Here is a 7,568-nt window from a genome sequence, read left to right on the forward strand (position 1 = left end):
CAATTGATGTGAGGAGGAAGTCAACCACAAGCTCTACATCTTCCTCTTGAACTCAGCAACGTTACATGGCCACTATTGCTAGGGGCAGTATCTGCTTGGGGGGGATTACAATGTTGTTCATCCGAGACTGAAGTTGTGCAAGGCATTAAGCTGATGGAACTTTCAGTTTGCATTATATATCAGCTTCTTGAGCTGGTTCTTGGTCTGGCACTCCTCTCTCATCATACTCTGGCTCCTGGCCGTCAGATAACCCCCATGAGGAATTCTCTACCCATGCTAGATTCTCCTCTTCACTGAGCTTCGGACAGCCTTCCCCCCCAAACGGCGCCAGTATCCACCGCCTTGTCAATGCGGAGGAGGAAGTCGCCTGTGGAGGCTTGCTTGAAAGAATTCTAGTTGTTCTTACACCTCTCTGTCGTTGATAATGTCACACTGGCAAGAGACAATCTTGTTGGTGAGCTCATGCCTTGTCAGCACTTGGTCGATTGGAACAACAAAAGAACAGTGTGGAAAAACTACTTCCCTCTTATGGACTTGGCACGGTGAGGGATTGTATTCAGGATGTCAGCCTCTCTTGTGTTGATCAACCTAGCGCCATTGTCGGGACGAGAACCTCCTTTAATCGGTGTACAAGGAGGTGAGTGCATCCTTTAGAGTAGGTCCAACGGACTTGGGCTATCTCACATTCACGAGGAACTTCGTCCCAACACTTGCTATCCTCTTCTTGCTAATCCAAGAAAACTGAAATGTTCCCAGTCCGCGAAGAAGTGTTTTCCTGACGGGTTCTCTGCCTCTATCTGGGAAGCCGGTGGGGACGTCGCCAAAGTCCAACCTTTTTAGATCCTTGTTCTGCAGGGGATCTGGTGTCTTTTCCCTGGACCACCATGGTCTTTCTTACCATGTGTTTTGAACCCATCAGGTTTGATAACAGGATAATGTCAGGGCTGATTAGTCTGCTGGCGATGGGACGCGCTGTGGTGGCCTTCCTCGACAACTACTTGGGAGATAGAGTGTCCAAAAGCTTCTCCTACGGGAACAGGATAATGTTTGAATCCTTTTAGGCTTCCAAGGGTGAGATAACATGCACTTCCGAAGCCAAGCTTGACAGAGCCCGACCTAACCAGCCCCTACCTATCAATGAAGATCCAACCTGTACGACCTGTTTACCAAACCCAATGGTTGTTCCAACGATGGTCTTGAGGGGGGGTATTAAGGAGACAACGGTACATCCTTGTTTAAGAGATGATGTAAAGATTCTGCTTATAAGGAAGTAATGGTTGACCTCGCACATACACTAAAGGATTGTTGCTTTCAACACACTGCCATTTCAAAAGAGGGGTACAATGGTTTACTACAACAGAGGATGGATAACAGTCGACCGTAAAAGAGGATGGTCATGTTGAAGGCTATAAATACCCATGTAATGCATTAGCTTATTGAGGCTTTTCTTACTAAAATACGTCTTCCGGGGCAGCGGGACCACCCATCACCCTGTCCGTCTTCCACTCCCTATTTCTCCGTTCTGTTCTATGATGTTTCAGCCTGAATGGCATTTGAGTTAGGATTGTGAGATTCCCCTCTATCTTCTTCTCTCCTCTTCTCTAATTCTCTCTTCTTGAATACATCGCATCTCATGCTTTTTAACAGAAGTTCCTAGCGTGGTGTTGCTGAAGATGGCGTAACCCATGCAGCCATGAAGAAGGTAAATGAGCATCGTCATGAAGATCCCGATGAAAGTAGCTTTCTTCATCACCGTGTTTTATGGCGGTGTGGACTTCAACGTGTCCTGCTCAAACAAAGACCAATTATTCTTTCATTATGTATAGATATGCATTGATATATAGATAAAAATGAGCAAAAAGAGAGATAAATACAAACGTGAGTAATGAAATGTATAGATAGAAATTCATAATGACTAATCGAGATTTGTAAAAAGATAATATATCTGGCTTTCAAGGATAAGGTTGGAGAAGGTGTAGGCGAAAGGTGATGTTGCCTAGGGAATAAAACATTATACAATCTAGCCGATTGAACAACTAAAATACTTTAAAATTAACAATTAAGTACCTTATTCAATTAATTCATATCGAAAGAGCAATTAGGTTTTAAATTAGGTTCTAAATCCTAATCCATTCTTAAAAATGTTGGCCTAGTTTGGTCAATTCTCCAATTTCTAAATTAATAAAATCCATTGACAAATGTAATAATAAATTCAAATATGACAAAAAAAGTTATCTGATAGATAGATGAATAGATAGATAGATAAATGGATAGATATATATAGATAGATAGATAGATAGATAGATACATAGATAGATAGGCAGACAAATAGATAGATAGATAAATGGATAGATATATATATATATAGATAGATAGATAGATACATAGATAGATATGCAGACAAATAGATAGATAGATAGATAGATAGATAGATAGACAGATAGATAGAGAGATAGATAGATAGATAGAGAGAGAGAGAGATAGATAGATAGATAGACAGATAGATAGAGAGAGAGAGAGAGATAGAGAGAGAGTTTATGTACTGTAATCTATAGATGAATTACAAAAATATTAAACCCTAGGTCAAACCACTTCTACCCTACTCATATATGTCGAACAATATGGCTTTAATTAGAAGGAAAACAGTACATGAAAGTGTTAATCTAGTCCATAAATTTACACAATCATTCAATGAAAAAATCCATTGTCATACCTTAATTCTCAAACTCAACACAGAAAATGCGTATCTCCATATTGACTGGAACTTTCTGCTTACAGTATTTAGAAAATTTAGTTTTGGTAGGGACTGGTGAAATATGATTGATGCTTGTAGTGAGTTGAATAACTTCTCGTTGATGGTTGATGGTAATTTGACCTTGATAAACCGTGTTCGAAATAGTTTGCCAATCCACATGCTATTTTTATTTGATGTCCCAAAAAAAGTGTTGAATTCTTAAATAAACTAATGGAAAATTTTTTATGGTCAACCAATGCAAGAGAATTGAAACAACATTGGATAAAAATGCTAGGAGATATCCATGTGCAGCCTCTAGACATATCCATGCGATCCTTGGGGCATCGAATCTCCTCCTTTGCCCCGAAAAGCTCCATTTATCATCTGTTGTCATCTAAAAATGAGTAGAGCTAACGTGAGACGTGAGAAAAAGGGGAAGAGCCCTAAACCACTCTAGCCTGGGTGAATTTCATTAAGGGCCTTCCCCTATATAGACTAATTGGGTATTTTTTGTAAAATCCCCCAAGCTTTGAGTATATCTTTTGACTTCCAAAAGAACATTTGTTTGTGACCCTCTAGGCCAATGTATCAGTCTGGTTAATGACTCTAGTGGCCCAATAAACTTTGTTGGTCTTTCAAATTAATTGAATATGACTTCATATAAATTAATTAATATCGGGTCGATTTAACCAATCAATAGGTGAAGTCTCCAATCCCTGGGGTACCAAGCTACACCTCGCACTATAGAAGATACAAAGGAGTGTGTACCAACTCTTTCACTTGATGCTCCTAGGATGACTTAAGTTATGGTCAACTATCAAACTGTAATAGGTCAGTCGATTTAGTACCGATGACTTTAGAAATCATAAGACAACTCTTCTTCGATATTTCAATGCCTCAGCCCATGACTTCAATGCATCATCTTCCATATCTACCACTTAATCATCTTCATGAACTTCTTGATGTACCCTAACTATGACTACTTAGAATTCTATGATTACAAACTCATAAGTCACATTCAAAGTAAAATCGTACGTCAACAAGATATCTTTGGTGTGTTAGGTCTAAGGACCACTTACAAAATCATAACATGAATGTAGCTAATTGATAGTTTGATGTAATACCATTTACGAATTCTCATGGATCAATTCAGTGAACTCTTTCAGCGAAAATCACCCATTATATTCGGGGATTATATCAGCAAGAGTGTAAGAATCCCGTACATGAACTAAAGATGGATGGAACAAGAATGTCCTTGTTGGAGGAGAATACATGTATGGAGAAGGAAAGGAACCTAGAATTTTTAAAAAAGGCAATCCAGAACACTCAAAACCAAGAACCAACCGGTCAACTAAATTTAATCAAAGTAAAAAATAAAAAAAGGAAAAAATACATTAATCCTTTAACAAAATCGTAAAATGTTCACCTTTGTAATTAAAATTTTCAACCATGAAATGGGTAAGACATGAAACTGAAAAGGCAAAAGGGATCTTTGAGTTCTAAGACTAAGTGAAAAAAATGAAAAAATGAATAAACACTACAAAAACTTCCTTCCACTACAGACCAAGAAGGAAAATGAATACGGAATGAAATATAAAAATTTATTACCTTATTTAGACAAACTTTATCAACATAAATCATGTGAGGAAGGATAATTAGGTCCTTGAATCAGGGAACAGATGGAAATGTTTCCATCAGGTCAAGATAAACAAAAGATATTGGATTCGCGTATTCCATGATTCACTAACTCAATCCGCATTTAGGAGAAATTAGGTCCATTATATTCTACTAGTATAATGGCCTGAAAATAATCATTTTTGCGTATGAGAACATAATAGAAATGGATATCCCCTTTGAAGAAATATTAGTTGGAAAAGTTCAAGATATACCTGAAAATTTAAAATTTTCAAGAGAATTTGTAGGTGTTGGCTTCGGTGTCTTGGTTCGTCCATGGAAAACATGTTTCCATGGATGCAGAAGCATGTCGATGAATTCACAATCGATCTTTAAAATAAAACATCAGATGTGCCTTTTAGGGAACTTGTTCCACCCTCGACCTTGTCACATCGTGATCGTTATGAAGCCGTTCATGCGTCTGCCCTCCAGAAGTATTCAGGTGATCACTCGACGCTTGGATCTCCACGTCTTCTTCCTCAATTCTTCTTGAAAAATATAGAATATCTCCTCACCATGAAAACATTCTCCCTTGGAGGAGTAGAGAAGATAATGGGAAAAAGCATGGGCTCTCAAATCAGTCTTGCATAGGTGCTTAAAATGAGACCCATTTCCCACTTTATATTCACTTAAGGTTTTTCTCAAAAACCGTACAAAGTAAAATATATCCACCAATGCCCTTATGACCTTGTACGTGTGACCCTCTACGCCCATGTATCATTCTAGTTGATAACTTTAGTGGCCCATCAACATTTATTGACCAACCTTATTAAATAATTAGATCACCATATAGATGAGTTAAATAACCAAATTTCACCAAATCGATAGGTTTAGTTTTCAGGCCCTGGGGTGCCAAGCTACACCTCGTATTCTAGAAGATATCGAGTAGTCTCAAACTCTCTCATGGAACCTTTATCCTCATCGGTTACCGTATATGTATAATCCATCATTTGCGCAAGACTCTCGAACAACTTAGGGTATGGTCTATCGTTAAACCCTAATCTGTCATTTGATTAATACTAATGCATAATAGGGATCATCAAAGAACCCCTTCTCCAATATCCTCACTACCTTGGGCAGGGATTTCTCTACATCGTCTTCCTTGAGTCAATCTCCTCTTATACCGAGGCGGATGATCCTGTCTTGACCACTCAATAATCTCTGTAAGCTTCTTACTACATCTGATCTATAACTTACTTGAATCCCATGATTAGAGGCTCATAATTCATAGTCAAAATGTAGTCGTCCACTCACGAGATGTTCTTGGTGTCTCAGGTCAGTGGATCACTTATACAATAGTGACTTGAATCAACCTGATGACGTTTAGGTATAATACCATTCAGGGATTTGTGTGAATAAATTCAGTGAACTCTTTCTCCAAAGAGCACCCACTATCTATCCTTAGTGTTGCTACATTAATAGCCACTAGATCATCTATACTTATCATATAAGTAAGATCAGCTAATGTTATTCTATATGCATAATTCGATGTCCGTCTCGATTATACCTCGAATAAGAACATTTAGAATACATGTTTAAAGACTAGTGATCATTGTATTATGATCTCATCATAATTCGATAAGTCATTGCACATATTCGTGGACTTAATTATAAACATCACACAAAATAATAATGAACGCAAATATTTTATTCGATGAACTTAAATAGACATGATAGTGTGATTGGCTTGACGGCCACATAATATCCATTAGTAGGCACGACAGTAAATGACAGATATGTGATGTTAAGATTTGGGAAACGGGAGGATAAGACAATGCATGCATTTACTGGTCACTTTACCTCTGAAAATTAACAAACACAAATGCATTTAATTATATAGCAATCATTTTGGGAAGATTCATTGCGACAGATGAAGGGGCTTGTCATTTTATGTGACATTCCTCAAAATATCCATGAATAAATTTTGATTCAAAATGACCTTTCTCGACGTATCAAATAGAGGTTGATACTAGAATGCCAACATCTCTTTACACATTGTCATTTAGTAGGCCATAAAGAAAATTGTTGTAGGAAGAAGTTATATCTATATTCCTCCACTCATATAAACCAATGAATAAGAAGATTTTATGGGATGTTTGAAAATCTACAACAAAATTAAACACAGTTTCAATGGCATAAGAAACCTCACACTAGGCCACAACATAAGGCATTCTGATCCCATATTCAACTAGTTGAAAACAGAAAACTACCCAATGAAATTTTAAAAAAACAAGGTTACAACAGGGCCAAGCCATTTACAATATCCCAAAGAAATGAAATGGATGGGATATTATGTTGGAAGCTTCTACTCCAAACAAAATGTTGATAGAATGGCTGGCGGTAACAAATATGCATGTTTATATGAACTAGAAAAATCAGCTCGCAAACATATGGATCATATAATTCTTAGATACGGTGCAGAACCATGTTCTTCTTCAGAATATGGTCATGGAGTTTGCATGCAGACTAATGTCAATCGTACATTTGTGGCTTCTCTACATAGCTCGGTGAAAAAACCTGGGAAATCATAAAAAATAAAAATAAAAAATCACAAAATGATAACTCTAAAACATGAATTTCAAACATAAATGAAATTCCTTGAAATTGTAACTTCATATGATTAGAAGGAATACCATAGATATCACAATAGGAATGAAACAACCTCAACATAGAAACAAAAAAACCAATAACATAGTTACCAGTCTTTATTATCCCATAAATCCCCCCAGAGAATAATAGGCTTCATATGAATGCTTAATTCCCTTAGAACTGCCGGATGTTGAAAAATTTGAAGGAGGTCTAAATTTTAAACAATAAGTGAAATATTGTAAACGCAAAAGTTTGGGGATTATAGAACCTATTACTGAGAGATCCCATATTACGAAATATCATTTAAAATCGGGTCTAACTGAATGATAGGCACAAGAACAAGGGATATAAGGCTTTTTTGGGATCAAAATACCACCTAAAAAATATGATGGAATGATCCAAAATGATCGCCATATAAAATAAATGGGAAGGAAAAATTTTATTGATTTCGAGTATCTATGCATCCTATCATATGGAGAGAAGGAGACTACTTTGGCATTCACTGATTGAAAACTTTAGTACCTTACGGTTACCATGGATTTGCAAAATGACAAAAATATTGTCAGAAATT

Source organism: Wolffia australiana, chromosome 2, assembly GCF_029677425.1.
Source record: "Wolffia australiana isolate 7733 chromosome 2, ASM2967742v1".
Taxonomy (NCBI): domain Eukaryota; kingdom Viridiplantae; phylum Streptophyta; class Magnoliopsida; order Alismatales; family Araceae; genus Wolffia; species Wolffia australiana.